Source organism: Acipenser ruthenus, chromosome 48 (assembly GCF_902713425.1).
Source record: "Acipenser ruthenus chromosome 48, fAciRut3.2 maternal haplotype, whole genome shotgun sequence".
NCBI lineage: Eukaryota > Metazoa > Chordata > Actinopteri > Acipenseriformes > Acipenseridae > Acipenser > Acipenser ruthenus.
Window position 1 is genome coordinate 4,078,472 of NC_081236.1, and position 24,740 is coordinate 4,103,211.

General features: G+C 43.6%; 69 non-coding genes across 69 annotated transcripts; all 69 read left to right on the top strand.

Annotated features, from left to right (window-relative positions):
- The first annotated feature begins 158 nt into the window (after positions 1-158).
- On the top strand, positions 159-240 carry trnal-aag (transfer RNA leucine (anticodon AAG)). Its single transcript has one exon. It is a non-coding gene; the product is annotated as a tRNA-Leu (tRNA).
- A 95-nt stretch (positions 241-335) lies between these two features.
- On the top strand, positions 336-406 carry trnag-ccc (transfer RNA glycine (anticodon CCC)). Its single transcript has one exon. It is a non-coding gene; the product is annotated as a tRNA-Gly (tRNA).
- Positions 407-528: 122 nt separating this feature from the next.
- Positions 529-610, top strand: trnal-uag (transfer RNA leucine (anticodon UAG)). The gene has a single exon. It is a non-coding gene; the product is annotated as a tRNA-Leu (tRNA).
- A 580-nt stretch (positions 611-1,190) lies between these two features.
- On the top strand, positions 1,191-1,272 carry trnal-aag (transfer RNA leucine (anticodon AAG)). Its single transcript has one exon. It is a non-coding gene; the product is annotated as a tRNA-Leu (tRNA).
- A 95-nt stretch (positions 1,273-1,367) lies between these two features.
- trnag-ccc (transfer RNA glycine (anticodon CCC)) lies at positions 1,368-1,438 on the top strand. The gene has a single exon. It is a non-coding gene; the product is annotated as a tRNA-Gly (tRNA).
- A 122-nt stretch (positions 1,439-1,560) lies between these two features.
- trnal-uag (transfer RNA leucine (anticodon UAG)) lies at positions 1,561-1,642 on the top strand. Its single transcript has one exon. It is a non-coding gene; the product is annotated as a tRNA-Leu (tRNA).
- A 442-nt stretch (positions 1,643-2,084) lies between these two features.
- Positions 2,085-2,166, top strand: trnal-aag (transfer RNA leucine (anticodon AAG)). The gene has a single exon. It is a non-coding gene; the product is annotated as a tRNA-Leu (tRNA).
- A 95-nt stretch (positions 2,167-2,261) lies between these two features.
- trnag-ccc (transfer RNA glycine (anticodon CCC)) lies at positions 2,262-2,332 on the top strand. Its single transcript has one exon. It is a non-coding gene; the product is annotated as a tRNA-Gly (tRNA).
- A 122-nt stretch (positions 2,333-2,454) lies between these two features.
- trnal-uag (transfer RNA leucine (anticodon UAG)) lies at positions 2,455-2,536 on the top strand. The gene has a single exon. It is a non-coding gene; the product is annotated as a tRNA-Leu (tRNA).
- Positions 2,537-2,949: 413 nt separating this feature from the next.
- trnal-aag (transfer RNA leucine (anticodon AAG)) lies at positions 2,950-3,031 on the top strand. The gene has a single exon. It is a non-coding gene; the product is annotated as a tRNA-Leu (tRNA).
- A 95-nt stretch (positions 3,032-3,126) lies between these two features.
- trnag-ccc (transfer RNA glycine (anticodon CCC)) lies at positions 3,127-3,197 on the top strand. Its single transcript has one exon. It is a non-coding gene; the product is annotated as a tRNA-Gly (tRNA).
- A 122-nt stretch (positions 3,198-3,319) lies between these two features.
- Positions 3,320-3,401, top strand: trnal-uag (transfer RNA leucine (anticodon UAG)). Its single transcript has one exon. It is a non-coding gene; the product is annotated as a tRNA-Leu (tRNA).
- A 570-nt stretch (positions 3,402-3,971) lies between these two features.
- Positions 3,972-4,053, top strand: trnal-aag (transfer RNA leucine (anticodon AAG)). The gene has a single exon. It is a non-coding gene; the product is annotated as a tRNA-Leu (tRNA).
- Positions 4,054-4,148: 95 nt separating this feature from the next.
- trnag-ccc (transfer RNA glycine (anticodon CCC)) lies at positions 4,149-4,219 on the top strand. The gene has a single exon. It is a non-coding gene; the product is annotated as a tRNA-Gly (tRNA).
- A 122-nt stretch (positions 4,220-4,341) lies between these two features.
- On the top strand, positions 4,342-4,423 carry trnal-uag (transfer RNA leucine (anticodon UAG)). Its single transcript has one exon. It is a non-coding gene; the product is annotated as a tRNA-Leu (tRNA).
- Positions 4,424-4,833: 410 nt separating this feature from the next.
- trnal-aag (transfer RNA leucine (anticodon AAG)) lies at positions 4,834-4,915 on the top strand. Its single transcript has one exon. It is a non-coding gene; the product is annotated as a tRNA-Leu (tRNA).
- Positions 4,916-5,010: 95 nt separating this feature from the next.
- Positions 5,011-5,081, top strand: trnag-ccc (transfer RNA glycine (anticodon CCC)). Its single transcript has one exon. It is a non-coding gene; the product is annotated as a tRNA-Gly (tRNA).
- Positions 5,082-5,203: 122 nt separating this feature from the next.
- Positions 5,204-5,285, top strand: trnal-uag (transfer RNA leucine (anticodon UAG)). Its single transcript has one exon. It is a non-coding gene; the product is annotated as a tRNA-Leu (tRNA).
- Positions 5,286-5,689: 404 nt separating this feature from the next.
- trnal-aag (transfer RNA leucine (anticodon AAG)) lies at positions 5,690-5,771 on the top strand. The gene has a single exon. It is a non-coding gene; the product is annotated as a tRNA-Leu (tRNA).
- Positions 5,772-5,866: 95 nt separating this feature from the next.
- On the top strand, positions 5,867-5,937 carry trnag-ccc (transfer RNA glycine (anticodon CCC)). The gene has a single exon. It is a non-coding gene; the product is annotated as a tRNA-Gly (tRNA).
- Positions 5,938-6,059: 122 nt separating this feature from the next.
- trnal-uag (transfer RNA leucine (anticodon UAG)) lies at positions 6,060-6,141 on the top strand. Its single transcript has one exon. It is a non-coding gene; the product is annotated as a tRNA-Leu (tRNA).
- A 404-nt stretch (positions 6,142-6,545) lies between these two features.
- On the top strand, positions 6,546-6,627 carry trnal-aag (transfer RNA leucine (anticodon AAG)). The gene has a single exon. It is a non-coding gene; the product is annotated as a tRNA-Leu (tRNA).
- Positions 6,628-6,722: 95 nt separating this feature from the next.
- Positions 6,723-6,793, top strand: trnag-ccc (transfer RNA glycine (anticodon CCC)). Its single transcript has one exon. It is a non-coding gene; the product is annotated as a tRNA-Gly (tRNA).
- A 122-nt stretch (positions 6,794-6,915) lies between these two features.
- Positions 6,916-6,997, top strand: trnal-uag (transfer RNA leucine (anticodon UAG)). Its single transcript has one exon. It is a non-coding gene; the product is annotated as a tRNA-Leu (tRNA).
- A 404-nt stretch (positions 6,998-7,401) lies between these two features.
- Positions 7,402-7,483, top strand: trnal-aag (transfer RNA leucine (anticodon AAG)). Its single transcript has one exon. It is a non-coding gene; the product is annotated as a tRNA-Leu (tRNA).
- A 415-nt stretch (positions 7,484-7,898) lies between these two features.
- Positions 7,899-7,980, top strand: trnal-aag (transfer RNA leucine (anticodon AAG)). The gene has a single exon. It is a non-coding gene; the product is annotated as a tRNA-Leu (tRNA).
- Positions 7,981-8,074: 94 nt separating this feature from the next.
- trnag-ccc (transfer RNA glycine (anticodon CCC)) lies at positions 8,075-8,145 on the top strand. Its single transcript has one exon. It is a non-coding gene; the product is annotated as a tRNA-Gly (tRNA).
- Positions 8,146-8,267: 122 nt separating this feature from the next.
- On the top strand, positions 8,268-8,349 carry trnal-uag (transfer RNA leucine (anticodon UAG)). The gene has a single exon. It is a non-coding gene; the product is annotated as a tRNA-Leu (tRNA).
- A 419-nt stretch (positions 8,350-8,768) lies between these two features.
- On the top strand, positions 8,769-8,850 carry trnal-aag (transfer RNA leucine (anticodon AAG)). The gene has a single exon. It is a non-coding gene; the product is annotated as a tRNA-Leu (tRNA).
- Positions 8,851-8,945: 95 nt separating this feature from the next.
- On the top strand, positions 8,946-9,016 carry trnag-ccc (transfer RNA glycine (anticodon CCC)). Its single transcript has one exon. It is a non-coding gene; the product is annotated as a tRNA-Gly (tRNA).
- A 122-nt stretch (positions 9,017-9,138) lies between these two features.
- On the top strand, positions 9,139-9,220 carry trnal-uag (transfer RNA leucine (anticodon UAG)). The gene has a single exon. It is a non-coding gene; the product is annotated as a tRNA-Leu (tRNA).
- A 404-nt stretch (positions 9,221-9,624) lies between these two features.
- trnal-aag (transfer RNA leucine (anticodon AAG)) lies at positions 9,625-9,706 on the top strand. Its single transcript has one exon. It is a non-coding gene; the product is annotated as a tRNA-Leu (tRNA).
- A 95-nt stretch (positions 9,707-9,801) lies between these two features.
- trnag-ccc (transfer RNA glycine (anticodon CCC)) lies at positions 9,802-9,872 on the top strand. Its single transcript has one exon. It is a non-coding gene; the product is annotated as a tRNA-Gly (tRNA).
- Positions 9,873-9,994: 122 nt separating this feature from the next.
- trnal-uag (transfer RNA leucine (anticodon UAG)) lies at positions 9,995-10,076 on the top strand. The gene has a single exon. It is a non-coding gene; the product is annotated as a tRNA-Leu (tRNA).
- Positions 10,077-10,489: 413 nt separating this feature from the next.
- trnal-aag (transfer RNA leucine (anticodon AAG)) lies at positions 10,490-10,571 on the top strand. Its single transcript has one exon. It is a non-coding gene; the product is annotated as a tRNA-Leu (tRNA).
- A 95-nt stretch (positions 10,572-10,666) lies between these two features.
- On the top strand, positions 10,667-10,737 carry trnag-ccc (transfer RNA glycine (anticodon CCC)). Its single transcript has one exon. It is a non-coding gene; the product is annotated as a tRNA-Gly (tRNA).
- Positions 10,738-10,859: 122 nt separating this feature from the next.
- Positions 10,860-10,941, top strand: trnal-uag (transfer RNA leucine (anticodon UAG)). Its single transcript has one exon. It is a non-coding gene; the product is annotated as a tRNA-Leu (tRNA).
- Positions 10,942-11,345: 404 nt separating this feature from the next.
- trnal-aag (transfer RNA leucine (anticodon AAG)) lies at positions 11,346-11,427 on the top strand. Its single transcript has one exon. It is a non-coding gene; the product is annotated as a tRNA-Leu (tRNA).
- Positions 11,428-11,522: 95 nt separating this feature from the next.
- On the top strand, positions 11,523-11,593 carry trnag-ccc (transfer RNA glycine (anticodon CCC)). The gene has a single exon. It is a non-coding gene; the product is annotated as a tRNA-Gly (tRNA).
- A 122-nt stretch (positions 11,594-11,715) lies between these two features.
- On the top strand, positions 11,716-11,797 carry trnal-uag (transfer RNA leucine (anticodon UAG)). Its single transcript has one exon. It is a non-coding gene; the product is annotated as a tRNA-Leu (tRNA).
- A 401-nt stretch (positions 11,798-12,198) lies between these two features.
- On the top strand, positions 12,199-12,280 carry trnal-aag (transfer RNA leucine (anticodon AAG)). Its single transcript has one exon. It is a non-coding gene; the product is annotated as a tRNA-Leu (tRNA).
- Positions 12,281-12,375: 95 nt separating this feature from the next.
- trnag-ccc (transfer RNA glycine (anticodon CCC)) lies at positions 12,376-12,446 on the top strand. The gene has a single exon. It is a non-coding gene; the product is annotated as a tRNA-Gly (tRNA).
- Positions 12,447-12,568: 122 nt separating this feature from the next.
- On the top strand, positions 12,569-12,650 carry trnal-uag (transfer RNA leucine (anticodon UAG)). Its single transcript has one exon. It is a non-coding gene; the product is annotated as a tRNA-Leu (tRNA).
- A 401-nt stretch (positions 12,651-13,051) lies between these two features.
- On the top strand, positions 13,052-13,133 carry trnal-aag (transfer RNA leucine (anticodon AAG)). The gene has a single exon. It is a non-coding gene; the product is annotated as a tRNA-Leu (tRNA).
- Positions 13,134-13,228: 95 nt separating this feature from the next.
- Positions 13,229-13,299, top strand: trnag-ccc (transfer RNA glycine (anticodon CCC)). The gene has a single exon. It is a non-coding gene; the product is annotated as a tRNA-Gly (tRNA).
- A 122-nt stretch (positions 13,300-13,421) lies between these two features.
- trnal-uag (transfer RNA leucine (anticodon UAG)) lies at positions 13,422-13,503 on the top strand. Its single transcript has one exon. It is a non-coding gene; the product is annotated as a tRNA-Leu (tRNA).
- A 407-nt stretch (positions 13,504-13,910) lies between these two features.
- Positions 13,911-13,992, top strand: trnal-aag (transfer RNA leucine (anticodon AAG)). The gene has a single exon. It is a non-coding gene; the product is annotated as a tRNA-Leu (tRNA).
- A 95-nt stretch (positions 13,993-14,087) lies between these two features.
- Positions 14,088-14,158, top strand: trnag-ccc (transfer RNA glycine (anticodon CCC)). Its single transcript has one exon. It is a non-coding gene; the product is annotated as a tRNA-Gly (tRNA).
- Positions 14,159-14,280: 122 nt separating this feature from the next.
- On the top strand, positions 14,281-14,362 carry trnal-uag (transfer RNA leucine (anticodon UAG)). The gene has a single exon. It is a non-coding gene; the product is annotated as a tRNA-Leu (tRNA).
- Positions 14,363-14,766: 404 nt separating this feature from the next.
- On the top strand, positions 14,767-14,848 carry trnal-aag (transfer RNA leucine (anticodon AAG)). Its single transcript has one exon. It is a non-coding gene; the product is annotated as a tRNA-Leu (tRNA).
- A 95-nt stretch (positions 14,849-14,943) lies between these two features.
- On the top strand, positions 14,944-15,014 carry trnag-ccc (transfer RNA glycine (anticodon CCC)). Its single transcript has one exon. It is a non-coding gene; the product is annotated as a tRNA-Gly (tRNA).
- Positions 15,015-15,136: 122 nt separating this feature from the next.
- On the top strand, positions 15,137-15,218 carry trnal-uag (transfer RNA leucine (anticodon UAG)). Its single transcript has one exon. It is a non-coding gene; the product is annotated as a tRNA-Leu (tRNA).
- Positions 15,219-15,616: 398 nt separating this feature from the next.
- trnal-aag (transfer RNA leucine (anticodon AAG)) lies at positions 15,617-15,698 on the top strand. Its single transcript has one exon. It is a non-coding gene; the product is annotated as a tRNA-Leu (tRNA).
- A 95-nt stretch (positions 15,699-15,793) lies between these two features.
- Positions 15,794-15,864, top strand: trnag-ccc (transfer RNA glycine (anticodon CCC)). Its single transcript has one exon. It is a non-coding gene; the product is annotated as a tRNA-Gly (tRNA).
- A 122-nt stretch (positions 15,865-15,986) lies between these two features.
- trnal-uag (transfer RNA leucine (anticodon UAG)) lies at positions 15,987-16,068 on the top strand. Its single transcript has one exon. It is a non-coding gene; the product is annotated as a tRNA-Leu (tRNA).
- A 398-nt stretch (positions 16,069-16,466) lies between these two features.
- On the top strand, positions 16,467-16,548 carry trnal-aag (transfer RNA leucine (anticodon AAG)). Its single transcript has one exon. It is a non-coding gene; the product is annotated as a tRNA-Leu (tRNA).
- A 95-nt stretch (positions 16,549-16,643) lies between these two features.
- Positions 16,644-16,714, top strand: trnag-ccc (transfer RNA glycine (anticodon CCC)). The gene has a single exon. It is a non-coding gene; the product is annotated as a tRNA-Gly (tRNA).
- Positions 16,715-16,836: 122 nt separating this feature from the next.
- Positions 16,837-16,918, top strand: trnal-uag (transfer RNA leucine (anticodon UAG)). The gene has a single exon. It is a non-coding gene; the product is annotated as a tRNA-Leu (tRNA).
- Positions 16,919-17,325: 407 nt separating this feature from the next.
- trnal-aag (transfer RNA leucine (anticodon AAG)) lies at positions 17,326-17,407 on the top strand. Its single transcript is given in 2 exon segments — positions 17,326-17,363; positions 17,373-17,407. It is a non-coding gene; the product is annotated as a tRNA-Leu (tRNA).
- A 95-nt stretch (positions 17,408-17,502) lies between these two features.
- Positions 17,503-17,573, top strand: trnag-ccc (transfer RNA glycine (anticodon CCC)). The gene has a single exon. It is a non-coding gene; the product is annotated as a tRNA-Gly (tRNA).
- Positions 17,574-17,695: 122 nt separating this feature from the next.
- trnal-uag (transfer RNA leucine (anticodon UAG)) lies at positions 17,696-17,777 on the top strand. Its single transcript has one exon. It is a non-coding gene; the product is annotated as a tRNA-Leu (tRNA).
- A 422-nt stretch (positions 17,778-18,199) lies between these two features.
- On the top strand, positions 18,200-18,281 carry trnal-aag (transfer RNA leucine (anticodon AAG)). Its single transcript has one exon. It is a non-coding gene; the product is annotated as a tRNA-Leu (tRNA).
- Positions 18,282-18,376: 95 nt separating this feature from the next.
- On the top strand, positions 18,377-18,447 carry trnag-ccc (transfer RNA glycine (anticodon CCC)). Its single transcript has one exon. It is a non-coding gene; the product is annotated as a tRNA-Gly (tRNA).
- A 122-nt stretch (positions 18,448-18,569) lies between these two features.
- On the top strand, positions 18,570-18,651 carry trnal-uag (transfer RNA leucine (anticodon UAG)). The gene has a single exon. It is a non-coding gene; the product is annotated as a tRNA-Leu (tRNA).
- A 417-nt stretch (positions 18,652-19,068) lies between these two features.
- Positions 19,069-19,150, top strand: trnal-aag (transfer RNA leucine (anticodon AAG)). Its single transcript has one exon. It is a non-coding gene; the product is annotated as a tRNA-Leu (tRNA).
- Positions 19,151-19,245: 95 nt separating this feature from the next.
- Positions 19,246-19,316, top strand: trnag-ccc (transfer RNA glycine (anticodon CCC)). Its single transcript has one exon. It is a non-coding gene; the product is annotated as a tRNA-Gly (tRNA).
- A 122-nt stretch (positions 19,317-19,438) lies between these two features.
- Positions 19,439-19,520, top strand: trnal-uag (transfer RNA leucine (anticodon UAG)). Its single transcript has one exon. It is a non-coding gene; the product is annotated as a tRNA-Leu (tRNA).
- A 4,609-nt stretch (positions 19,521-24,129) lies between these two features.
- Positions 24,130-24,211, top strand: trnal-aag (transfer RNA leucine (anticodon AAG)). Its single transcript has one exon. It is a non-coding gene; the product is annotated as a tRNA-Leu (tRNA).
- A 417-nt stretch (positions 24,212-24,628) lies between these two features.
- trnal-aag (transfer RNA leucine (anticodon AAG)) lies at positions 24,629-24,710 on the top strand. Its single transcript has one exon. It is a non-coding gene; the product is annotated as a tRNA-Leu (tRNA).
- The last annotated feature ends 30 nt before the right edge of the window (positions 24,711-24,740 follow it).

Genomic DNA, 24,740 nt, shown 5'->3' on the forward strand with positions numbered 1-24,740 from the left:
GTAAAGCTGAAGCATTGGAACTGCTGTTCATTTTTCTTTTTTTTGCAAATACATCAAAATAGTTGTTGTTGTTGTTGTTCTTGTTGTTGTTGTTGTTGTTGTTGAATTGCACTAGCATTGTATAGTTTGGAACCTGGGTGGCCAAGAGTAAGTGTTGTGGTAGCGTGGCCGAGCGGTCTAAGGCGCTGGATTAAGGCTCCAGTCTCTCCGGAGGCGTGGGTTCAAATCCCACCGCTGCCATATTGTTTTTTTTTCAACCCCACTTCGGTCTTTTGAACTGCTGTAAAAGAAAATATTCCGTTCCATGGAATATTTGCATACACGCAAACATGTCAGCGCCAATGGTGTAGTGGTATCATACAAGATTCCCATTCTTGTGACCTGGCTTCAATTCCCAGTTGGCGCAAGCTGATAAGGCAGCGTTTGTGTTTTCAAACCAATAATTACGTTAAAATTTTACAATTGTAGTAGTTGAATTGCGTTAGCGGCGTATAGTACGAAACCTGGGGGGCAGAAAGCTTGCAATGCGGTAGTGTGGCCGAGCGGTCTAAGGCGCTGGATTTAGGCTCCAGTCTCTCTGGAGGCGTGGGTTCGAATCCCACCGCTGCCATATGGTTTTTTTTCACCCCTGCCCCCTTTTCACAAGAAGCAACAGAAGGACTTGTGACTCCCTAGAGACGTAGTAACAAATGCCACGGCATGTTTCTTGGTACACCTATTCTATGGAAGTAAGCTGAAGCATTTGAACTGCTGTTCAATTTTCTTTTTTTTTTAACAAATACATCAAGATAATTGTTGTTGTTGTTGTTGTTGTTGAATTGTACTAGCAGTGTATAGTATGGAACCTGGGTGGCTAAGGGTTAGTGTTGTGGTAGTAAGTAAAGCTGAAGCATTGGAACTGCTGTTCATTTTTCTTTTTTTTGCAAATACATCAAGATAATTGTTGTTGTTGTTGTTGTTGTTGTTGTTGAATTGTACTAGCAGTGTATAGTATGGAACCTGGGTGGCTAAGGGTTAGTGTTGTGGTAGTAAGTAAAGCTGAAGCATTGGAACTGCTGTTCATTTTTCTTTTTTTTGCAAATACATCAAAATAGTTGTTGTTGTTGTTGTTCTTGTTGTTGTTGTTGTTGTTGTTGAATTGCACTAGCATTGTATAGTTTGGAACCTGGGTGGCCAAGAGTAAGTGTTGTGGTAGCGTGGCCGAGCGGTCTAAGGCGCTGGATTAAGGCTCCAGTCTTTCCGGAGGCGTGGGTTCAAATCCCACCGCTGCCATATTGTTTTTTTTTCAACCCCACTTCGGTCTTTTGAACTGCTGTAAAAGAAAATATTCCGTTCCATGGAATATTTGCATACACGCAAACATGTCAGCGCCAATGGTGTAGTGGTATCATACAAGATTCCCATTCTTGTGACCTGGGTTCAATTCCCAGTTGGCGCAAGCTGATAAGGCAGCGTTTGTGTTTTCAAACCAATAATTACGTTAAAATTTTACAATTGTAGTAGTTGAATTGCGTTAGCGGCGTATAGTACGAAACCTGTGGGGCAGAAAGCTTGCAATACGGTAGTGTGGCCGAGCGGTCTAAGTCTCTGGATTTAGGCTCCAGTCTCTCTGGAGGCGTGGGTTCGAATCCCACCGCTGCCATATGGATTTTTTTCACCCCTGCCCCCTTTTCACAAGAAGCAACAGAAGGACTTGTGACTCCCTAGAGACGTAGTAACAAATGCCACGGCATGTTTCTTGGTACACCTATTCTATGGAAGTAAGCTGAAGCATTTGAACTGCTGTTCAATTTTCTTTTTTTTTAACAAATACATCAAGATAATTGTTGTTGTTGTTGTTGTTGTTGTTGTTGAATTGTACTAGCAGTGTATAGTATGGAACCTGGGTGGCTAAGGGTTAGTGTTGTGGTAGTAAGTAAAGCTGAAGCATTGGAACTGCTGTTCATTTTTCTTTTTTTTTAACAAATACTTCAAGATAATTGTTGTTGTTGTTGTTGTTGTTGTTCTTGTTGTTGTTGTTGTTGTTGTTGAATTGCACTAGCATTGTATAGTTTGGAACCTGGGTGGCCAAGAGTAAGTGTTGTGGTAGCGTGGCCGAGCGGTCTAAGGCGCTGGATTAAGGCTCCAGTCTCTCCGGAGGCGTGGGTTCAAATCCCACCGCTGCCATATTGTTTTTTTTTCAACCCCACTTCGGTCTTTTGAACTGCTGTAAAAGAAAATATTCCGTTCCATGGAATATTTGCATACACGCAAACATGTCAGCGCCAATGGTGTAGTGGTATCATACAAGATTCCCATTCTTGTGACCTGGGTTCAATTCCCAGTTGGCGCAAGCTGATAAGGCAGCGTTTGTGTTTTCAAACCAATAATTACTTTAAAATTTTACAATTGTAGTAGTTGAATTGCGTTAGCGGCGTATAGTACGAAACCTGGGGGGCAGAAAGCTTGCAATGCGGTAGTGTGGCCGAGCGGTCTAAGCTGCTGGATTTAGGCTCCAGTCTCTCTGGAGGCGTGGGTTCGAATCCCACCGCTGCCATATGGTTTTTTTTCACCCCTGCCCCCTTTTCACAAGAAGCAACAGAAGGACTTGTGACTCCCTAGAGATGTAGTAACAAATGCCACGGCATGTTTCTTGGTACACCTATTCTATGGAAGTAAGCTGATGCATTTGAACTGCTGTTCAATTTTCTTTTTTTTTAACAAATACATCAAGATAATTGTTGTTGTTGTTGTTGTTGTTGTTGTTGTTGAATTGTACTAGCAGTGTATAGTATGGAACCTGGGTGGCTAAGGGTTAGTGTTGTGGTAGTAAGTAAAGCTGAAGCATTGGAACTGCTGTTCATTTTTCTTTTTTTTGCAAATACATCAAAATAGTTGTTGTTGTTGTTGTTGTTGAATTGCACTAGCATTGTATAGTTTGGAACCTGGGTGGCCAAGAGTAAGTGTTGTGGTAGCGTGGCCGAGCGGTCTAAGGCGCTGGATTAAGGCTCCAGTCTCTCCGGAGGCGTGGGTTCAAATCCCACCGCTGCCATATTGTTTTTTTTTCAACCCCACTTCGGTCTTTTGAACTGCTGTAAAAGAAAATATTCCGTTCCATGGAATATTTGCATACACGCAAACATGTCAGCGCCAATGGTGTAGTGGTATCATACAAGATTCCCATTCTTGTGACCTGGCTTCAATTCCCAGTTGGCGCAAGCTGATAAGGCAGCGTTTGTGTTTTCAAACCAATAATTACGTTAAAATTTTACAATTGTAGTAGTTGAATTGCGTTAGCGGCGTATAGTACAAAACCTGGGGGACAGAAAGCTTGCAATGCGGTAGTGTGGCCGAGCGGTCTAAGGCGCTGGATTTAGGCTCCAGTCTCTCTGGAGGCGTGGGTTTGAATCCCACCGCTGCCATATGGATTTTTTTCACCCCTGCCCCCTTTTCACAAGAAGCAACAGAAGGACTTGTGACTCCCTAGAGACGTAGTAACAAATGCCACGGCATGTTTCTTGGTACACCTATTCTATGGAAGTAAGCTGAAGCATTTGAACTGCTGTTCAATTTTCTTTTTTTTTAACAAATACATCAACATAATTGTTGTTGTTGTTGTTGTTGTTGTTGAATTGTACTAGCAGTGTATAGTATGGAACCTGGGTGGCTAAGGGTTAGTGTTGTGGTAGTAAGTAAAGCTGAAGCATTGGAACTGCTGTTCATTTTTCTTTTTTTTGCAAATACATCAAGATAATTGTTGTTGTTGATGTTGAATTGTACTAGCAGTGTATAGTATGAAAACTGGGTGGCTAAGGGTTAGTGTTGTGGTATTAAGTAAAGCTGAAGCATTGGAACTGCTGTTCATTTTTCTTTTTTTTGCAAATACATCAAAATAGTTGTTGTTGTTGTTGTTCTTGTTGTTGTTGTTGTTGTTGTTGAATTGCACTAGCATTGTATAGTTTGGAACCTGGGTGGCCAAGAGTAAGTGTTGTGGTAGCGTGGCCGAGCAGTCTAAGGCGCTGGATTAAGGCTCCAGTCTCTCCGGAGGCGTGGGTTCAAATCCCACCGCTGCCATATTGTTTTTTTTTCAACCCCACTTCGGTCTTTTGAACTGCTGTAAAAGAAAATATTCCGTTCCATGGAATATTTGCATACACGCAAACATGTCAGCGCCAATGGTGTAGTGGTATCATACAAGATTCCCGTTCTTTTGACCTGGGTTCAATTCCCAGTTGGCGCAAGCTGATAAGGCAGCGTTTGTGTTTTCAAACCAATAATTACGTTAAAATTTTACAATTGTAGTAGTTGAATTGCGTTAGCGGCGTATAGTACGAAACCTGGGGGGCAGAAAGCTTGCAATGCGGTAGTGTGGCCGAGCGGTCTAAGGCGCTGGATTTAGGCTCCAGTCTCTCTGGAGGCGTGGGTTCGAATCCCACCGCTGCCATATGGTTTTTTTTCACCCCTGCCCCCTTTTCACAAGAAGCAACAGAAGGACTTGTGACTCCCTAGAGACGTAGTAACAAATGCCACGGCATGTTTCTTGGTACACCTATTCTATGGAAGTAAGCTGAAGCATTTGAACTGCTGTTCAATTTTCTTTTTTTTTAACAAATACATCAAGATAATTGTTGTTGTTGTTGTTGTTGTTGTTGTTGAATTGTACTAGCAGTGTATAGTATGGAACCTGGGTGGCTAAGGGTTAGTGTTGTGGTAGTAAGTAAAGCTGAAGCATTGGAACTGCTGTTCATTTTTCTTTTTTTTGCAAATACATCAAAATAGTTGTTGTTGTTGTTGTTGTTGAATTGCACTAGCATTGTATAGTTTGGAACCTGGGTGGCCAAGAGTAAGTGTTGTGGTAGCGTGGCCGAGCGGTCTAAGGCGCTGGATTAAGGCTCCAGTCTCTCCGGAGGCGTGGGTTCAAATCCCACTGCTGCCATATTGTTTTTTTTTCAACCCCACTTCGGTCTTTTGAACTGCTGTAAAAGAAAATATTCCGTTCCATGGAATATTTGCATACACACAAACATGTCAGCGCCAATGGTGTAGTGGTATCATACAAGATTCCCATTCTTGTGACCTGGGTTCAATTCCCAGTTGGCGCAAGCTGATAAGGCAGCGTTTGTGTTTTCAAACCAATAATTACGTTAAAATTTTACAATTGTAGTAGTTGAATTGCGTTAGCGGCGTATAGTACGAAACCTGGGGGGCAGAAAGCTTGCAATGCGGTAGTGTGGCCGAGCGGTCTAAGGCGCTGGATTTAGGCTCCAGTCTCTCTGGAGGCGTGGGTTCGAATCCCACAGCTGCCATATGAATTTTTTTCACCCCTGCCCCCTTTTCACAAGAAGCAACAGAAGGACTTGTGACTCCCTAGAGACGTAGTAACAAATGCCACGGCATGTTTCTTGGTACACCTATTCTATGGAAGTAAGCTGAAGCATTTGAACTGCTGTTCAATTTTCTTTTTTTTTAACAAATACATCAAGATAATTGTTGTTGTTGTTGTTGTTGTTGAATTGTACTAGCAGTGTATAGTATGGAACCTGGGTGGCTAAGGGTTAGTGTTGTGGTAGTAAGTAAAGCTGAAGCATTGGAACTGCTGTTCATTTTTCTTTTTTTTGCAAATACATCAAAATAGTTGTTGTTGTTGTTGTTGTTGAATTGCACTAGCATTGTATAGTTTGGAACCTGGGTGGCCAAGAGTAAGTGTTGTGGTAGCGTGGCCGAGCGGTCTAAGGCGCTGGATTAAGGCTCCAGTCTCTCCGGAGGCGTGGGTTCAAATCCCACTGCTGCCATATTGTTTTTTTTTCAACCCCACTTCGGTCTTTTGAACTGCTGTAAAAGAAAATATTCCGTTCCATGGAATATTTGCATACACACAAACATGTCAGCGCCAATGGTGTAGTGGTATCATACAAGATTCCCATTCTTGTGACCTGGGTTCAATTCCCAGTTGGCGCAAGCTGATAAGGCAGCGTTTGTGTTTTCAAACCAATAATTACGTTAAAATTTTACAATTGTAGTAGTTGAATTGCGTTAGCGGCGTATAGTACGAAACCTGGGGGGCAGAAAGCTTGCAATGCGGTAGTGTGGCCGAGCGGTCTAAGGCGCTGGATTTAGGCTCCAGTCTCTCTGGAGGCGTGGGTTCGAATCCCACAGCTGCCATATGAATTTTTTTCACCCCTGCCCCCTTTTCACAAGAAGCAACAGAAGGACTTGTGACTCCCTAGAGACGTAGTAACAAATGCCACGGCATGTTTCTTGGTACACCTATTCTATGGAAGTAAGCTGAAGCATTTGAACTGCTGTTCAATTTTCTTTTTTTTTAACAAATACATCAAGATAATTGTTGTTGTTGTTGTTGTTGTTGAATTGTACTAGCAGTGTATAGTATGGAACCTGGGTGGCTAAGGGTTAGTGTTGTGGTAGTAAGTAAAGCTGAAGCATTGGAACTGCTGTTCATTTTTCTTTTTTTTGCAAATACATCAAAATAGTTGTTGTTGTTGTTGTTGTTGAATTGCACTAGCATTGTATAGTTTGGAACCTGGGTGGCCAAGAGTAAGTGTTGTGGTAGCGTGGCCGAGCGGTCTAAGGCGCTGGATTAAGGCTCCAGTCTCTCCGGAGGCGTGGGTTCAAATCCCACTGCTGCCATATTGTTTTTTTTTCAACCCCACTTCGGTCTTTTGAACTGCTGTAAAAGAAAATATTCCGTTCCATGGAATATTTGCATACACACAAACATGTCAGCGCCAATGGTGTAGTGGTATCATACAAGATTCCCATTCTTGTGACCTGGGTTCAATTCCCAGTTGGCGCAAGCTGATAAGGCAGCGTTTGTGTTTTCAAACCAATAATTACGTTAAAATTTTACAATTGTAGTAGTTGAATTGCGTTAGCGGCGTATAGTACGAAACCTGGGGGGCAGAAAGCTTGCAATGCGGTAGTGTGGCCGAGCGGTCTAAGGCGCTGGATTTAGGCTCCAGTCTCTCTGGAGGCGTGGGTTCGAATCCCACAGCTGCCATATGGATTTTTTTCACCCCTGCCCCCTTTTCACAAGAAGCAACAGAAGGACTTGTGACTCCCTAGAGACGTAGTAACAAATGCCACGGCATGTTTCTTGGTACACCTATTCTATGGAAGTAAGCTGAAGCATTTGAACTGCTGTTCAATTTTCTTTTTTTTTAACAAATACATCAAGATAATTGTTGTTGTTGTTGTTGTTGTTGAATTGTACTAGCAGTGTATAGTATGGAACCTGGGTGGCTAAGGGTTAGTGTTGTGGTAGTAAGTAAAGCTGAAGCATTGGAACTGCTGTTCATTTTTCTTTTTTTTGCAAATACATCAAAATAGTTGTTGTTGTTGTTGTTGTTGAATTGCACTAGCATTGTATAGTTTGGAACCTGGGTGGCCAAGAGTAAGTGTTGTGGTAGCGTGGCCGAGCGGTCTAAGGCGCTGGATTAAGGCTCCAGTCTCTCCGGAGGCGTGGGTTCAAATCCCACCGCTGTCATATGGATTTTTTTCACCCCTGCCCCCTTTTCACAAGAAGCAACAGAAGGACTTGTGACTCCCTAGAGACGTAGTAACAAATGCCACGGCATGTTTCTTGGTACACCTATTCTATGGAAGTAAGCTGAAGCATTTGAACTGCTGTTCAATTTTCTTTTTTTTAACAAATACATCAAGATAATTGTTGTTGTTGTTGTTGTTGTTGTTGTTGAATTGTACTAGCAGTGTATAGTATGGAACCTGGGTGGCTAAGGGTTAGTGTTGTGGTAGTAAGTAAAGCTGAAGCATTGGAACTGCTGTTCATTTTTCTTTTTTTTGCAAATACATCAAAATAGTTGTTGTTGTTGTTGTTGTTGTTGTTGAATTGCACTAGCATTGTATAGTTTGGAACCTGGGTGGCCAAGAGTAAGTGTTGTGGTAGCGTGGCCGAGCGGTCTAAGGCGCTGGATTAAGGCTCCAGTCTCTCCGGAGGCGTGGGTTCAAATCCCACCGCTGCCATATTGTTTTTTTTCAACCCCACTTCGGTCTTTTGAACTGCTGTAAAAGAAAATATTCCGTTCCATGGAATATTTGCATACACGCAAACATGTCAGCGCCAATGGTGTAGTGGTATCATACAAGTTTCCCATTCTTGTGACCTGGGTTCAATTCCCAGTTGGCGCAAGCTGATAAGGCAGCGTTTGTTTTTTCAAACCAATAATTACGTTAAAATTTTACAATTGTAGTAGTTGAATTGCGTTAGCTGCGTATAGTACGAAACCTGGGGGGCAGAAAGCTTGCAATGCGGTAGTGTGGCCGAGCGGTCTAAGGCGCTGGATTTAGGCTCCAGTCTCTCTGGAGGCGTGGATTCGAATCCCACCGCTGCCATATGGATTTTTTTCACCCCTGCCCCCTTTTCACAAGAAGCAACAGAAGGACTTGTGACTCCCTAGAGACGTAGTAACAAATGCCACGGCATGTTTCTTGGTACACCTATTCTATGGAAGTAAGCTGAAGCATTTGAACTGCTGTTCAATTTTCTTTTTTTTTAACAAATACATCAAGATAATTGTTGTTGTTGTTGTTGTTGTTGTTGTTGTTGTTGTTGAATTGTACTAGCAGTGTATAGTATGGAACCTGGGTGGCTAAGGGTTAGTGTTGTGGTAGTAAGTAACGCTGAAGCATTGGAACTGCTGTTCATTTTTCTTTTTTTTGCAAATACATCAAAATAGTTGTTGTTGTTGTTGTTGTTGAATTGCACTAACATTGTATAGTTTGGAACCTGGGTGGCCAAGAGTAAGTGTTGTGGTAGCGTGGCCGAGCGGTCTAAGGCGCTGGATTAAGGCTCCAGTCTCTCCGGAGGCGTGGGTTCAAATCCCACCGCTGCCATGTTGTTTTTTTTTCAACCCCACTTCGGTCTTTTGAACTGCTGTAAAAGAAAATATTCCGTTCCATGGAATATTTGCATACACGCAAACATGTCAGCGCCAATGGTGTAGTGGTATCATACAAGATTCCCATTCTTGTGACCTGGGTTCAATTCCCAGTTGGCGCAAGCTGATAAGGCAGCGTTTGTGTTTTCAAACCAATAATTACGTTAAAATTTTACAATTGTAGTAGTTGAATTGCGTTAGCGGCGTATAGTACGAAACCTGGGGGGCAGAAAGCTTGCAATGCGGTAGTGTGGCCGAGCGGTCTAAGGCGCTGGATTTAGGCTCCAGTTTCTCTGGAGGCGTGGGTTCGAATCCCACCGCTGCCATATGGATTTTTTTCACCCCTGCCCCGTTTTCACAAGAAGCAACAGAAGGACTTGTGACTCCCTAGAGACGTAGTAACAAATGCCACGGCATGTTTCTTGGTACACCTATTCTATGGAAGTAAGCTGAAGCATTTGAACTGCTGTTCAATTTTCTTTTTTTTTAACAAATACATCAAGATAATTGTTGTTGTTGTTGTTGAATTGTACTAGCAGTGTATAGTATGGAACCTGGGTGGCTAAGGGTTAGTGTTGTGGTAGTAAGTAAAGCTGAAGCATTGGAACTGCTGTTCATTTTTCTTTTTTTTGCAAATACATCAAAATAGTTGTTGTTGTTGTTGTTGTTGTTGTTGAATTGCACTAGCATTGTATAGTTTGGAACCTGGGTGGCCAAGAGTAAGTGTTGTGGTAGCGTGGCCGAGCGGTCTAAGGCGCTGGATTAAGGCTCCAGTCTCTCCGGAGGCGTGGGTTCAAATCCCACCGCTGCCATATTGTTTTTTTTTCAACCCCACTTCGGTCTTTTGAACTGCTGTAAAAGAAAATATTCCGTTCCATGGAATATTTGCATACACGCAAACATGTCAGCGCCAATGGTGTAGTGGTATCATACAAGATTCCCATTCTTGTGACCTGGGTTCAATTCCCAGTTGGCGCAAGCTGATAAGGCAGCGTTTGTGTTTTCAAACCAATAATTACGTTAAAATTTTACAATTGTAGTAGTTGAATTGCGTTAGCGGCGTATAGTACGAAACCTGGGGGGCAGAAAGCTTGCAATGCGGTAGTGTGGCCGAGCGGTCTAAGGCGCTGGATTTAGGCTCCAGTCTCTCTGGAGGCGTGGGTTCGAATCCCACCGCTGCCATATGGATTTTTTTCACCCCTGCCCCCTTTTCACAAGAAGCAACAGAAGGACTTGTGACTCCCTAGAGACGTAGTAACAAATGCCACGGCATGTTTCTTGGTACACCTATTCTATGGAAGTAAGCTGAAGCATTTGAACTGCTGTTCAATTTTCTTTTTTTTTAACAAATACATCAAGATAATTGTTGTTGTTGTTGTTGTTGTTGTTGTTGTTGAATTGTACTAGCAGTGTATAGTATGGAACCTGGGTGGCTAAGGGTTAGTGTTGTGGTAGTAAGTAACGCTGAAGCATTGGAACTGCTGTTCATTTTTCTTTTTTTTGCAAATACATCAAAATAGTTGTTGTTGTTGTTGTTGTTGAATTGCACTAACATTGTATAGTTTGGAACCTGGGTGGCCAAGAGTAAGTGTTGTGGTAGCGTGGCCGAGCGGTCTAAGGCGCTGGATTAAGGCTCCAGTCTCTCCGGAGGCGTGGGTTCAAATCCCACCGCTGCCATATTGTTTTTTTTTCAACCCCACTTCGGTCTTTTGAACTGCTGTAAAAGAAAATATTCCGTTCCATGGAATATTTGCATACACGCAAACATGTCAGCGCCAATGGTGTAGTGGTATCATACAAGATTCCCATTCTTGTGACCTGGGTTCAATTCCCAGTTGGCGCAAGCTGATAAGGCAGCGTTTGTGTTTTCAAACCAATAATTACGTTAAAATTTTACAATTGTAGTAGTTGAATTGCGTTAGCGGCGTATAGTACGAAACCTGGGGGGCAGAAAGCTTGCAATGCGGTAGTGTGGCCGAGCGGTCTAAGGCGCTGGATTTAGGCTCCAGTTTCTCTGGAGGCGTGGGTTCGAATCCCACCGCTGCCATATGGATTTTTTTCACCCCTGCCCCCTTTTCACAAGAAGCAACAGAAGGACTTGTGACTCCCTAGAGACGTAGTAACAAATGCCACGGCATGTTTCTTGGTACACCTATTCTATGGAAGTAAGCTGAAGCATTTGAACTGCTGTTCAATTTTCTTTTTTTTTAACAAATACATCAAGATAATTGTTGTTGTTGTTGTTGAATTGTACTAGCAGTGTATAGTATGGAACCTGGGTGGCTAAGGGTTAGTGTTGTGGTAGTAAGTAAAGCTGAAGCATTGGAACTGCTGTTCATTTTTCTTTTTTTTGCAAATACATCAAAATAGTTGTTGTTGTTGTTGTTGTTGTTGTTGAATTGCACTAGCATTGTATAGTTTGGAACCTGGGTGGCCAAGAGTAAGTGTTGTGGTAGCGTGGCCGAGCGGTCTAAGGCGCTGGATTAAGGCTCCAGTCTCTCCGGAGGCGTGGGTTCAAATCCCACCGCTGCCATATTGTTTTTTTTTCAACCCCACTTCGGTCTTTTGAACTGCTGTAAAAGAAAATATTCCGTTCCATGGAATATTTGCATACACGCAAACATGTCAGCGCCAATGGTGTAGTGGTATCATACAAGATTCCCATTCTTGTGACCTGGGTTCAATTCCCAGTTGGCGCAAGCTGATAAGGCAGCGTTTGTGTTTTCAAACCAATAATTACGTTAAAATTTTACAATTGTAGTAGTTGAATTGCGTTAGCGGCGTATAGTACGAAACCTGGGGGGCAGAAAGCTTGCAATGCGGTAGTGTGGCCGAGCGGTTTAAGGCGCTGGATTTAGGCTCCAGTCTCTCTGGAGGCGTGGGTTCGAATCCCACCGCTGCCATATGGATTTTTTTCACCCCTGCCCCCTTTTCACAAGAAGCAACAGAAGGACTTGTGACTCCCTAGAGACGTAGTAACAAATGCCACGGCATGTTTCTTGGTACACCTATTCTATGGAAGTAAGCTGAAGCATTTGAACTGCTGTTCAATTTTCTTTTTTTTTAACAAATACATCAAGATAATTGTTGTTGTTGTTGTTGTTGAATTGTACTAGCAGTGTATAGTATGGAACCTGGGTGGCTAAGGGTTAGTGTTGTGGTAGTAAGTAAAGCTGAAGCATTGGAACTGCTGTTCATTTTTCTTTTTTTTGCAAATACATCAAAATAGTTGTTGTTGTTGTTGTTGTTGAATTGCACTAGCATTGTATAGTTTGGAACCTGGGTGGCCAAGAGTAAGTGTTGTGGTAGCGTGGCCGAGCGGTCTAAGGCGCTGGATTAAGGCTCCAGTCTTTCCGGAGGCGTGGGTTCAAATCCCACCGCTGCCATATTGTTTTTTTTTCAACCCCACTTCGGTCTTTTGAACTGCTGTAAAAGAAAATATTCCGTTCCATGGAATATTTGCATACACGCAAACATGTCAGCGCCAATGGTGTAGTGGTATCATACAAGCTTCCCATTCTTGTGACCTGGGTTCAATTCCCAGTTGGCGCAAGCTGATAAGGCAGCGTTTGTGTTTTCAAACCAATAATTACGTTAAAATTTTACAATTGTAGTAGTTGAATTGCGTTAGCGGCGTATAGTACGAAACCTGGGGGGCAGAAAGCTTGCAATGCGGTAGTGTGGCCGAGCGGTCTAAGGCGCTGGAATTAGGCTCCAGTCTCTCTGGAGGCGTGGGTTCGAATCCCACCGCTGCCATATGGATTTTTTTCACCCCTGCCCCCTTTTCACAAGAAGCAACAGAAGGACTTGTGACTCCCTAGAGACGTAGTAACAAATGCCACGGCATGTTTCTTGGTACACCTATTCTATGGAAGTAAGCTGAAGCATTTGAACTGCTGTTCAATTTTCTTTTTTTTTAACAAATACATCAACATAATTGTTGTTGTTGTTGTTGTTGAATTGTACTAGCAGTGTATAGTATGGAACCTGGGTGGCTAAGGGTTAGTGTTGTGGTAGTAAGTAAAGCTGAAGCATTGGAACTGCTGTTCATTTTTCTTTTTTTTGCAAATACATCAAAATAGTTGTTGTTGTTGTTGTTGTTGAATTGCACTAGCATTGTATAGTTTGGAACCTGGGTGGCCAAGAGTAAGTGTTGTGGTAGCGTGGCCGAGCGGTCTAAGGCGCTGGATTAAGGCTCCAGTCTCTCCGGAGGCGTGGGTTCAAATCCCACCGCTGCCATATTGTTTTTTTTTCAACCCCACTTCGGTCTTTTGAACTGCTGTAAAAGAAAATGTTCCGTTCCATGGAATATTTGCATACACGCAAACATGTCAGCGCCAATGGTGTAGTGGTATCATACAAGATTCCCATTCTTGTGACCTGGGTTCAATTCCCAGTTGGCGCAAGCTGATAAGGCAGCGTTTGTGTTTTCAAACCAATAATTACGTTAAAACTTTACAATTGTAGTAGTTGAATTGCGTTAGCGGCGTATAGTACGAAACCTGGGGGGCAGAAAGCTTGCAATGCGGTAGTGTGGCCGAGCGGTCTAAGGCGCTGGATTTAGGCTCCAGTCTCTCTGGAGGCGTGGATTCGAATCCCACCGCTGCCATATGGATTTTTTTCACCCCTGCCCCCTTTTCACAAGAAGCAACAGAAGGACTTGTGACTCCCTAGAGACGTAGTAACAAATGCCACGGCATGTTTCTTGGTACACCTATTCTATGGAAGTAAGCTGAAGCATTTGAACTGCTGTTCAATTTTCTTTTTTTTTAACAAATACATCAAGATAATTGTTGTTGTTGTTGTTGAATTGTACTAGCAGTGTATAGTATGGAACCTGGGTGGCTAAGGGTTAGTGTTGTGGTAGTAAGTAAAGCTGAAGCATTGGAACTGCTGTTCATTTTTCTTTTTTTTGCAAATACATCAAAATAGTTGTTGTTGTTGTTGTTGTTGTTGTTGTTGAATTGCACTAGCATTGTATACTTTGGAACCTGGGTGGCCAAGAGTAAGTGTTGTGGTAGCGTGGCCGAGCGGTCTAAGGCGCTGGATTAAGGCTCCAGTCTCTCCGGAGGCGTGGGTTCAAATCCCACTGCTGCCATATTGTTTTTTTTTCAACCCCACTTCGGTCTTTTGAACTGCTGTAAAAGAAAATATTCCGTTCCATGGAATATTTGCATACACACAAACATGTCAGCGCCAATGGTGTAGTGGTATCATACAAGATTCCCATTCTTGTGACCTGGGTTCAATTCCCAGTTGGCGCAAGCTGATAAGGCAGCGTTTGTGTTTTCAAACCAATAATTACGTTAAAATTTTACAATTGTAGTAGTTGAATTGCGTTAGCGGCGTATAGTACGAAACCTGGGGGGCAGAAAGCTTGCAATGCGGTAGTGTGGCCGAGCGGTCTAAGGCGCTGGATTTAGGCTCCAGTCTCTCTGGAGGCGTGGATTCGAATCCCACCGCTGCCATATGGATTTTTTTCACCCCTGCCCCCTTTTCACAAGAAGCAACAGAAGGACTTGTGACTCCCTAGAGACGTAGTAACAAATGCCACGGCATGTTTCTTGGTACACCTATTCTATGGAAGTAAGCTGAAGCATTTGAACTGCTGTTCAATTTTCTTTTTTTTTAACAAATACATCAAGATAATTGTTGTTGTTGTTGTTGAATTGTACTAGCAGTGTATAGTATGGAACCTGGGTGGCTAAGGGTTAGTGTTGTGGTAGTAAGTAAAGCTGAAGCATTGGAACTGCTGTTCATTTTTCTTTTTTTTGCAAATACATCAAAATAGTTGTTGTTGTTGTTGTTGTTGTTGTTGAATTGCACTAGCATTGTATACTTTGGAACCTGGGTGGCCAAGAGTAAGTGTTGTGGTAGCGTGGCCGAGCGGTCTAAGGCGCTGGTTTAAGGCTCCAGTCTCTCCGGAGGCGTGGGTTCAAATCCCACCGCTGCCATATTGTTTTTTTTTCAACCCCACTTCGGTCTTTTGAACTGCTGTAAAAGAAAATGTTCCGTTCCATGGAATATTTGCATACACGCAAACATGTCAGCGCCAATGGTGTAGTGGTATCATACAAGATTCCCATTCTTGTGACCTGGGTTCAATTCCCAGTTGGCGCAAGCTGATAAGGCAGCGTTTGTGTTTTCAAACCAATAATTACGTTAAAATTTTACAATTGTAGTAGTTGAATTGCGTTAGCGGCGTATAGTACGAAACCTGGGGGGCAGAAAGCTTGCAATGCGGTAGTGTGGCCGAGCGGTCTAAGGTGCTGGATTTAGGCTCCAGTCTCTCTGGAGGCGTGGGTTCGAATCCCACCGCTGCCATATGGATTTTTTTCACCCCTGCCCCCTTTTCACAAGAAGCAACAGAAGGACTTGTGACTCCCTAGAGACGTAGTAACAAATGCCACGGCATGTTTCTTGGTACACCTATTCTATGGAAGTAAGCTGAAGCATTTGAACTGCTGTTCAATTTTCTTTTTTTTTAACAAATACATCAAGATAATTGTTGTTGTTGTTGTTGAATTGTACTAGCAGTGTATAGTATGGAACCTGGGTGGCTAAGGGTTAGTGTTGTGGTAGTAAGTAAAGCTGAAGCATTGGAACTGCTGTTCATTTTTCTTTTTTTTGCAAATACATCAAAATAGTTGTTGTTGTTGTTGTTGTTGAATTGCACTAGCATTGTATAGTTTGGAACCTGGGTGGCCAAGAGTAAGTGTTGTGGTAGCGTGGCCGAGCGGTCTAAGGCGCTGGATTAAGGCTCCAGTCTCTCCGGAGGCGTGATTTCAAATCCCACCGCTGCCATATTGTTTTTTTTTCAACCCCACTTCGGTCTTTTGAACTGCTGTAAAAGAAAATGTTCCGTTCCATGGAATATTTGCATACACGCAAACATGTCAGCGCCAATGGTATAGTGGTATCATACAAGATTCCCATTCTTGTGACCTGGGTTTAATTCCCAGTTGGCGCAAGCTGATAAGGCAGCGTTTGTGTTTTCAAACCAATAATTACGTTAAAATTTTACAATTGTAGTAGTTGAATTGCGTTAGCGGCGTATAGTACGAAACCTGGGGGGCAGAAAGCTTGCAATGCGGTAGTGTGGCCGAGCGGTCTAAGGCGCTGGATTTAGGCTCCAGTCTCTCTGGAGGCGTGGGTTCGAATCCCACCGCTGCCATATGGATTTTTTTCACCCCTGCCCCCTTTTCACAAGAAGCAACAGAAGGACTTGTGATTCCCTAGAGACGTAGTAACAAATGCCACGGCATGTTTCTTGGTACACCTATTCTATGGAAGTAAGCTGAAGCATTTGAACTGCTGTTCAATTTTCTTTTTTTTTAACAAATACATCAAGATAATTGTTGTTGTTGTTGTTGAATTGTACTAGCAGTGTATAGTATGGAACCTGGGTGGCTAAGGGTTAGTGTTGTGGTAGTAAGTAAAGCTGAAGCATTGGAACTGCTGTTCATTTTTCTTTTTTTTGCAAATACATCAAAATCGTTGTTGTTGTTGTTGTTGTTGAATTGCACTAGCATTGTATAGTTTGGAACCTGGGTGGCCAAGAGTAAGTGTTGTGGTAGCGTGGCCGAGCGGTCTAAGGCGCTGGATTAAGGCTCCAGTCTCTCCGGAGGCGTGATTTCAAATCCCACCGCTGCCATATTGTTTTTTTTTCAACCCCACTTCGGTCTTTTGAACTGCTGTAAAAGAAAATGTTCCGTTCCATGGAATATTTGCATACACGCAAACATGTCAGCGCCAATGGTATAGTGGTATCATACAAGATTCCCATTCTTGTGACCTGGGTTTAATTCCCAGTTGGCGCAAGCTGATAAGGCAGCGTTTGTGTTTTCAAACCAATAATTACGTTAAAATTTTACAATTGTAGTAGTTGAATTGCGTTAGCGGCGTATAGTACGTAACCTGGGGGGCAGAAAGCTTGCAATGCGGTAGTGTGGCCGAGCGGTCTAAGGCGCTGGATTTAGGCTCCAGTCTCTCTGGAGGCGTGGATTCGAATCCCACCGCTGCCATATGGATTTTTTTCACCCCTGCCCCCTTTTCACAAGAAGCAACAGAAGGACTTGTGACTCCCTAGAGACGTAGTAACAAATGCCACGGCATGTTTCTTGGTACACCTATTCTATGGAAGTAAGCTGAAGCATTTGAACTGCTGTTCAATTTTCTTTTTTTTTAACAAATACATCAAGATAATTGTTGTTGTTGTTGTTGTTGAATTGTACTAGCAGTGTATAGTATGGAACCTGGGTGGCTAAGGGTTAGTGTTGTGGTAGTAAGTAAAGCTGAAGCATTGGAACTGCTGTTCATTTTTCTTTTTTTTGCAAATACATCAAAATAGTTGTTGTTGTTGTTGTTGTTGTTGTTGAATTGCACTAGCATTGTATAGTTTGGAACCTGGGTGGCCAAGAGTAAGTGTTGTGGTAGCGTGGCCGAGCGGTCTAAGGCGCTGGATTAAGGCTCCATTCTCTCCGGAGGCGTGGGTTCAAATCCCACCGCTGCCATATTGTTTTTTTTTCAACCCCACTTCGGTCTTTTGAACTGCTGTAAAAGAAAATATTCCGTTCCATGGAATATTTGCATACACGCAAACATGTCAGCGCCAATGGTGTAGTGGTATCATACAAGATTCCCATTCTTGTGACCTGGGTTCAATTCCCAGTTGGCGCAAGCTGATAAGGCAGCGTTTGTGTTTTCAAACCAATAATTACGTTAAAATTTTACAATTGTAGTAGTTGAATTGCGTTAGCGGCGTATAGTACGAAACCTGGGGGGCAGAAAGCTTGCAATGCGGTAGTGTGGCCGAGCGGTCTAAGGTGCTGGATTTAGGCTCCAGTCTCTTTGGAGGCGTGGGTTCAAATCCCACCGCTGCCATATGGATTTTTTTCACCCCTGCCCCCTTTTCACAAGAAGCAACAGAAGGACTTGTGACTCCCTAGAGACGTAGTAACAAATGCCACGGCATGTTTCTTGGTACACCTATTCTATGGAAGTAAGCTGAAGCATTTGAACTGCTGTTCAATTTTCTTTTTTTTTAACAAATACATCATGATAATTGTTGTTGTTGTTGTTGTTGTTGTTGTTGTTGTTCTTGTTGAATTGTACTAGCAGTGTATAGTATGGAACCTGGGTGGCTAAGGGTTAGTGTTGTGGTAGTAAGTAAAGCTGAAGCATTGGAACTGCTGTTCATTTTTCTTTTTTTTGCAAATACATCAAAATAGTTGTTGTTGTTGTTGTTGTTGAATTGCACTAGCATTGTATAGTTTGGAACCTGGGTGGCCAAGAGTAAGTGTTGTGGTAGCGTGGCCGAGCGGTCTAAGGCGCTGGATTAAGGCTCCAGTCTCTCCGGAGGCGTGGGTTCAAATCCCACCGCTGCCATATTGTTTTTTTTTCAACCCCACTTCGGTCTTTTGAACTGATGTAAAAGAAAATGTTCCGTTCCATGGAATATTTGCATACACGCAAACATGTCAGCGCCAATGGTGTAGTGGTATCATACAAGATTCCCATTCTTGTGACCTGGGTTCAATTCCCAGTTGGCGCAAGCTGATAAGGCAGCGTTTGTGTTTTCAAACCAATAATTACGTTAAAATTTTACAATTGTAGTAGTTGAATTGCGTTAGCGGCGTATAGTACGTAACCTGGGGGGCAGAAAGCTTGCAATGCGGTAGTGTGGCCGAGCGGTCTAAGGCGCTGGATTTAGGCTCCAGGCTCTCTGGAGGCGTGGATTCGAATCCCACCGCTGCCATATGGATTTTTTTCACCCCTGCCCCCTTTTCACAAGAAGCAACAGAAGGACTTGTGACTCCCTAGAGACGTAGTAACAAATGCCACGGCATGTTTCTTGGTACACCTATTCTATGGAAGTAAGCTGAAGCATTTGAACTGCTGTTCAATTTTCTTTTTTTTTTAACAAATACATCAAGATAATTGTTGTTGTTGTTGTTGTTGTTGTTGTTGAATTGTACTAGCAGTGTATAGTATGGAACCTGGGTGGCTAAGGGTTAGTGTTGTGGTAGTAAGTAAAGCTGAAGCATTGGAACTGCTGTTCATTTTTCTTTTTTTTGCAAATACATCAAAATAGTTGTTGTTGTTGTTGTTGTTGTTGTTGAATTGCACTAGCATTGTATAGTTTGGAACCTGGGTGGCCAAGAGTAAGTGTTGTGGTAGCGTGGCCGAGCGGTCTAAGGCGCTGGATTAAGGCTCCAGTCTCTCCGGAGGCGTGGGTTCAAATCCCACCGCTGCCATATTGTTTTTTTTTCAACCCCACTTCGGTCTTTTGAACTGCTGTAAAAGAAAATATTCCGTTCCATGGAATATTTGCATACACGCAAACATGTCAGCGCCAATGGTGTAGTGGTATCATACAAGATTCCCATTCTTGTGACCTGGGTTCAATTCCCAGTTGGCGCAAGCTGATAAGGCAGCGTTTGTGTTTTCAAACCAATAATTACGTTAAAATTTTACAATTGTAGTAGTTGAATTGCGTTAGCGGCGTATAGTACGAAACCTGGGGGGCAGAAAGCTTGCAATGCGGTAGTGTGGCCGAGCGGTCTAAGGCGCTGGATTTAGGCTCCAGCCTCTCTGGAGGCGTGGGTTCGAATCCCACCGCTGCCATATGGATTTTTTTCACCCCTGCCCCCTTTTCACAAGAAGCAACAGAAGGACTTGTGACTCCCTAGAGACGTAGTAACAAATGCCACGGCATGTTTCTTGGTACACCTATTCTATGGAAGTAAGCTGTAGCATTTGAACTGCTGTTCAATTTTCTTTTTTTTTAACAAATACATCAAGATGATTTCCATTACACGAGAGTAGATGTTAAAACTTCATGCTGATTTGAACTCGGCTCTCGCCAAGATAAGCACCAACTAAGACGTAGCTTTACGTAGTAGTAAACTAATGTGATCCATATGTGTCTCCCTCCATTTACGTTTCCTTCCATATGATGATGTAGATATCCTTCTGTCTGGTGTTAATGGCTGAAGTGTAATGCTGGCTCCAGGGATCAGCTTATTTTGCCTCCCTGGCGCATCAGCACACACAACGGCTGCGATGCTGGCTCCGGGGATCAACCAAAGTGCGGCCTCCCCAGCGCATCAGCATGACAACCGTCTGGATTGAGCTAAGTAGGGTACATCTCTGGGGTTTTCAAGTGGGCACCTTCCATCCTCAGTGTTTCGTCGACTAGCCCACGACACCTCAAGAGGGCTCGACGGTGATTCTGGCGTCCCAGCATCACCCCCCTCCGTCCCCCACTCAACTCAGCCCAGCTTACTTACCTGTCCCCAGCCAGAATCTTTCCGTCTCAACCACAGCCAGTTGCTGCTCCTCTCTGCTGCTTCAGATAAGTTCTTCACTGTGCGACGCAACTCTTGGCCACTGAATCCGACGTCTCTGAGAAACCGGGTTGTAGAGTGTGCCACAAATCCTCGACAACCCACTTCCACTGGGTAAACCCGAACTCTCCATCCTCGCTGTTCCGCTTCAGTGGCTAGTTGAGCATACCGCAGTTTCTTCCTCTCATACGCCTCATCTACAGCATCCTCCCATGGCACTGTTAACTCTACCAGGTGAACAAGGCGTGCTGATCCAGACCACAAGACAATATCTGGTCGAAGGTTAGTGGTGGCAATCTCAGGTGGAAAAATAAGCCGTTGACCAACATCTGCCAGCATTTTCCAGTCTCTAGCAGCTTCCAGTTGTCCTGGGCGAGGATTGGTTTTAACACCTTTTCTTGGTGGTTGCTCTCCTGGGCGGAGGAATGTTGTCTTTTGTGTGTAATGTTTTGATGGAACAGGTGGCAACTTATTGGTCATGTTACGCTTGTCTTCCAATGCTAAGGCCAAACATCGCAGCACCTGGTCATGGCGCCAAGTAAACCGTCCTTGGCTAAGAGCCACCTTACATCCTGTCAAAATGTGCCTTAATGTTGCAGGTGATGAACACAAAGGACATGAGGGATCCTCTCCTACCCAGAGGTTTAGGTTCTGTGGTGATGGGAGAACATCATATGTTGACCTGATGAGGAAACTGATCCTGCTCTGTTCCATTGACCATAGGTCTTGCCAGCCAATCTTGCGTTGTTCCACACTCTCCCATCTCATCCATTCTCCCTGTTTGGCCTGGAAATGGCCTTTATACACCTCATCCTCTCCTCCTGCTTTTGCACCTCGTTGACTACCATCTTCCTCCTTTGAGCTGGGGCCGCCTTGTGCCATGTAGGAGGAGTTGAACTGAAACCAAGACCCCCTCTTCCATGCTGAACTTGCCCCATGATATCACCAATTCGAAGGGCAGCCTTTGCATCTTCCACAGCTTTCTTTGCCGCCCACTTTCTTCCAGTTTTCAACACAGGTGCTGCCTCCCTTACGCATTTATCGCGTGACTCTACTAATGTCATTTCCAGTCTGACCTTGGCGCACTTAAACTCCTCGGTTAGAGCAGAGACTGGTAGCTGCAGTATTCCTTTACCATAAAGTCCCACTCTGCTGAGGCAGCGTGGAACTCCCAACCATTTCCTGATGTATGAACTGATTAAAGCTTCCAGCTTCTCTACTGTTGTCAAAGAAACCTCGTACACAGTCAGTGGCCACAGCAACCTCGGCAGTAGACCAAACTGAAAGCACCAGAGTTTTAGTTTACCTGGTAGAGCGCAGCTGTCTATGCTCTTCAACCCTTCCACTGCTTGTTGTCTAACTTCTCCCACACGAACTGTGTCCTTTAGATCCCCGTCGTACCATCTCCCAAGACTCTTCACTGGCTTCTCAGACACTGTTGGTATTGCCTCACCATTAATGAAGAATGTTTTATCTACTACTTTGCCTTTAATTATAGAGATGCTCCTTGATTTAGTGGGCTTGAATTGCATTCGTGCCCATTCAATGTTATTGGTTAATTTGCCCAATAATCGATTAGTGCAGGCTACTGTTGTAGTCATGGTTGTCATGTCATCCATGTATGCTCGAATTGGTGGTAGTCGCATTCCAGAAGCCAAGCGCTCTCCTCCTACTACCCATTTTGATGCCCTAATGATTACTTCCATTGCCATGGTAAAAGCCAGTGGAGAAATGGTGCATCCTGCCATTATTCCAACCTCTAGGCATTGCCATGTAGTGCTGAATTCTGAAGTTGAAAAACTGAATTGCAAATCTCCAAAATAGGCTTTCACTAAATTTGTTATTGTCATCGGTACACTGAAAAAATCAAATGCTGCCCAAAGTAGTTCATGTGGCACTGAACCATATGCATTAGCCAAATCCAGGAATGTCACATGGAGCTCCTTCCTCTCCTTTTTAGCTGATTGAATTTGTTGCCAGATCACATTGATGTGTTCTAAGCAACCTGGGAAACCTGGAATGCCCGCTTTTTGTATTGAAGTGTCAATGAAGCAGTTCTTTAATAGGTAAGCTGACAATCTCTGAGCAATAATGCTGAAGAAAATCTTGCCTTCTACGTTTAATAGGGAAATGGGACGAAACTGACTGATGCTTGTAGAATCTTTTTCTTTAGGTATAAAGACTCCACCTGCTCGGCGCCAAGCTCTTGGTACAACCTGTTTTTCCCATGCCACTTTCATCAATTTCCACAGAATTCGTAGAACTCCTGAAGCACTCTTGTACACTCTGTACGGAACTCCATTAGGCCCTGGAGATGATGAAGCCCTTGCTTTTTTCACAGCTTGCTCTATTTCTTTCCACTTAGGTGCACAGTCCTCCATTTGGTATTCTGGTGGATTGATAGGTGGGATGTCTGACGGAACTGACATAGGCTCCTGCCTTTTTGAATCTGTATGTGTTTCCTCCAAATATCTCTCCAGCTCAACCTTAGATGCTTTTAGTGTGCCATTCTTCTCACTGGTGAATAACTTCTTTACAAATTTGAATGGGTCTTTATAAAAGTTCGCTCTCGCACGCTCCTTCTTTTTGTAGCGTTTCCGTAGGCGCTCAGCTCTGCGCAATGTTGCAAGCTTATCTTTTATGACCCTTTGTAAGAGATTGAGTCCCTCCTTCTGACTTTGTTCTGCTCTTCTCCATTGGTTCCTCAGCTGTCTCCTTTCTCTAACTAAGCGTTCAATCTCCTGCTGCCGTCTAGACTTTCCAGGAATAGTCTGTACTTTTTCCTTCCTTTTTTTAACTCCAAACCTCTCACTTCCATATGCGTAGATGATGTCCCCAAATTTATCCAGCTTCTTTTCAACTGTTCCACTTAATCTTTCCAATGCAACGCAGAGATCTGTGTTTACTGTGTCCCATGCAGTTTTCTCACAAGCTCTTGGCCATTTAACTCCAGGCTTGTGCCCGTTGAGGTTCTTTTCTCTCTTATGCTGGTTTGTCTGACCGGGTTCACAAGGATCATTAGGTTCATCACTAACTGTGTCCATGCAAGTCCTCCTCACATCTATGACAGGGGTGCTGATATCCTGCGAACTGTGGTTTGCTTCCTGTCGCTGGATTTCATTCGACTGACTTGACTGACTTCGTAAGAAGTACTGATCAATGCGAGGCCCTTGTCCCTTCTCCCTCAAGCATTTCATTCTCCCTTGATGAATCTTCAAACCCCTGACCGTTGTCACCTTGCTCCAGCCGCAGACACAAACCTGGAGTTCCATGTCTTTGTTAACTGCAGATCTTGAACTAGTCTTTTGTGAAGTACTCTCCATACTCATATCCGTTTCCGTTCCTAAGTCGTTAACCGTGTTGTCCAACGTTGAGTCATCTTCCGCCCCCGCTCTCGCAGACTCTAGGGGTATTTTTCTCTTTAATTTCTTAGAAGCCTTGGGCGGGTGTCTCCAGCATCCTGTAAACACAGAGCTGGATACTGCCGACAAGGGTAGCTAACCCTTACCAGCCCCAGTGGGGTCTCTTTCCTCCTGTCAGCTGTCTCTCCAGGCTGTCACAAGGTCTTTCCCTTGTTGCCAGCTGCACTATTCACAGCAGTCACTGGACGTATCCAGATCTTCATGATTTCCATTACACGAGATAATTGTTGTTGTTGTTGTTGTTGTTGTTGTTGTTGAATTGTACTAGCAGTGTATAGTATGGAACCTGGGTGGCTAAGGGTTAGTGTTGTGGTAGTAAGTAAAGCTGAAGCATTGGAACTGCTGTTCATTTTTCTTTTTTTTGCAAATACATCAAAATAGTTGTTGTTGTTGTTGTTGTTGTTGTTGTTGAATTGCACTAGCATTGTATAGTTTGGAACCTGGGTGGCCAAGAGTAAGTGTTGTGGTAGCGTGGCCGAGCGGTCTAAGGCGCTGGATTAAGGCTCCAGTCTCTCCGGAGGCGTGGGTTCAAATCCCACCGCTGCCATATGGATTTTTTTCACCCCTGTCCCCTTTTCACAAGAAGCAACAGAAGGACTTGTGACTCCCTAGAGACGTAGTAACAAATGCCACGGCATGTTTCTTGGTACACCTATTCTATGGAAGTAAGCTGAAGCATTTGAACTTCTGTTCAATTTTCTTTTTTTTTACAAATACATCAAGATAATTGTTGTTGTTGTTGTTGAATTGTACTAGCAGTGTATAGTATGGAACCTGGGTGGCAAAGGGTTAGTGTGTGGTAGTAAGTAAGCTGAAGCATTTGAACTGCTGTTCATTTTTCTTTTTTTTTGCAAATACATCAAAATAGTTGTTGTTGTTGTTGTTCTTGTTGTTGTTGTTGTTGTTGTTGAATTGCACTAGCATTGTATAGTTTGGAACCTGGGTGGCCAAGCGATAGTGTTGTGGTAGCGTGGCCGAGCGGTCTAAGGCGCTGGATTAAGGCTCCAGTCTCTCCGGAGGCGTGGGTTCAAATCCCACCGCTGCCATATTGTTTTTTTTTCAACCCCACTTCGGTC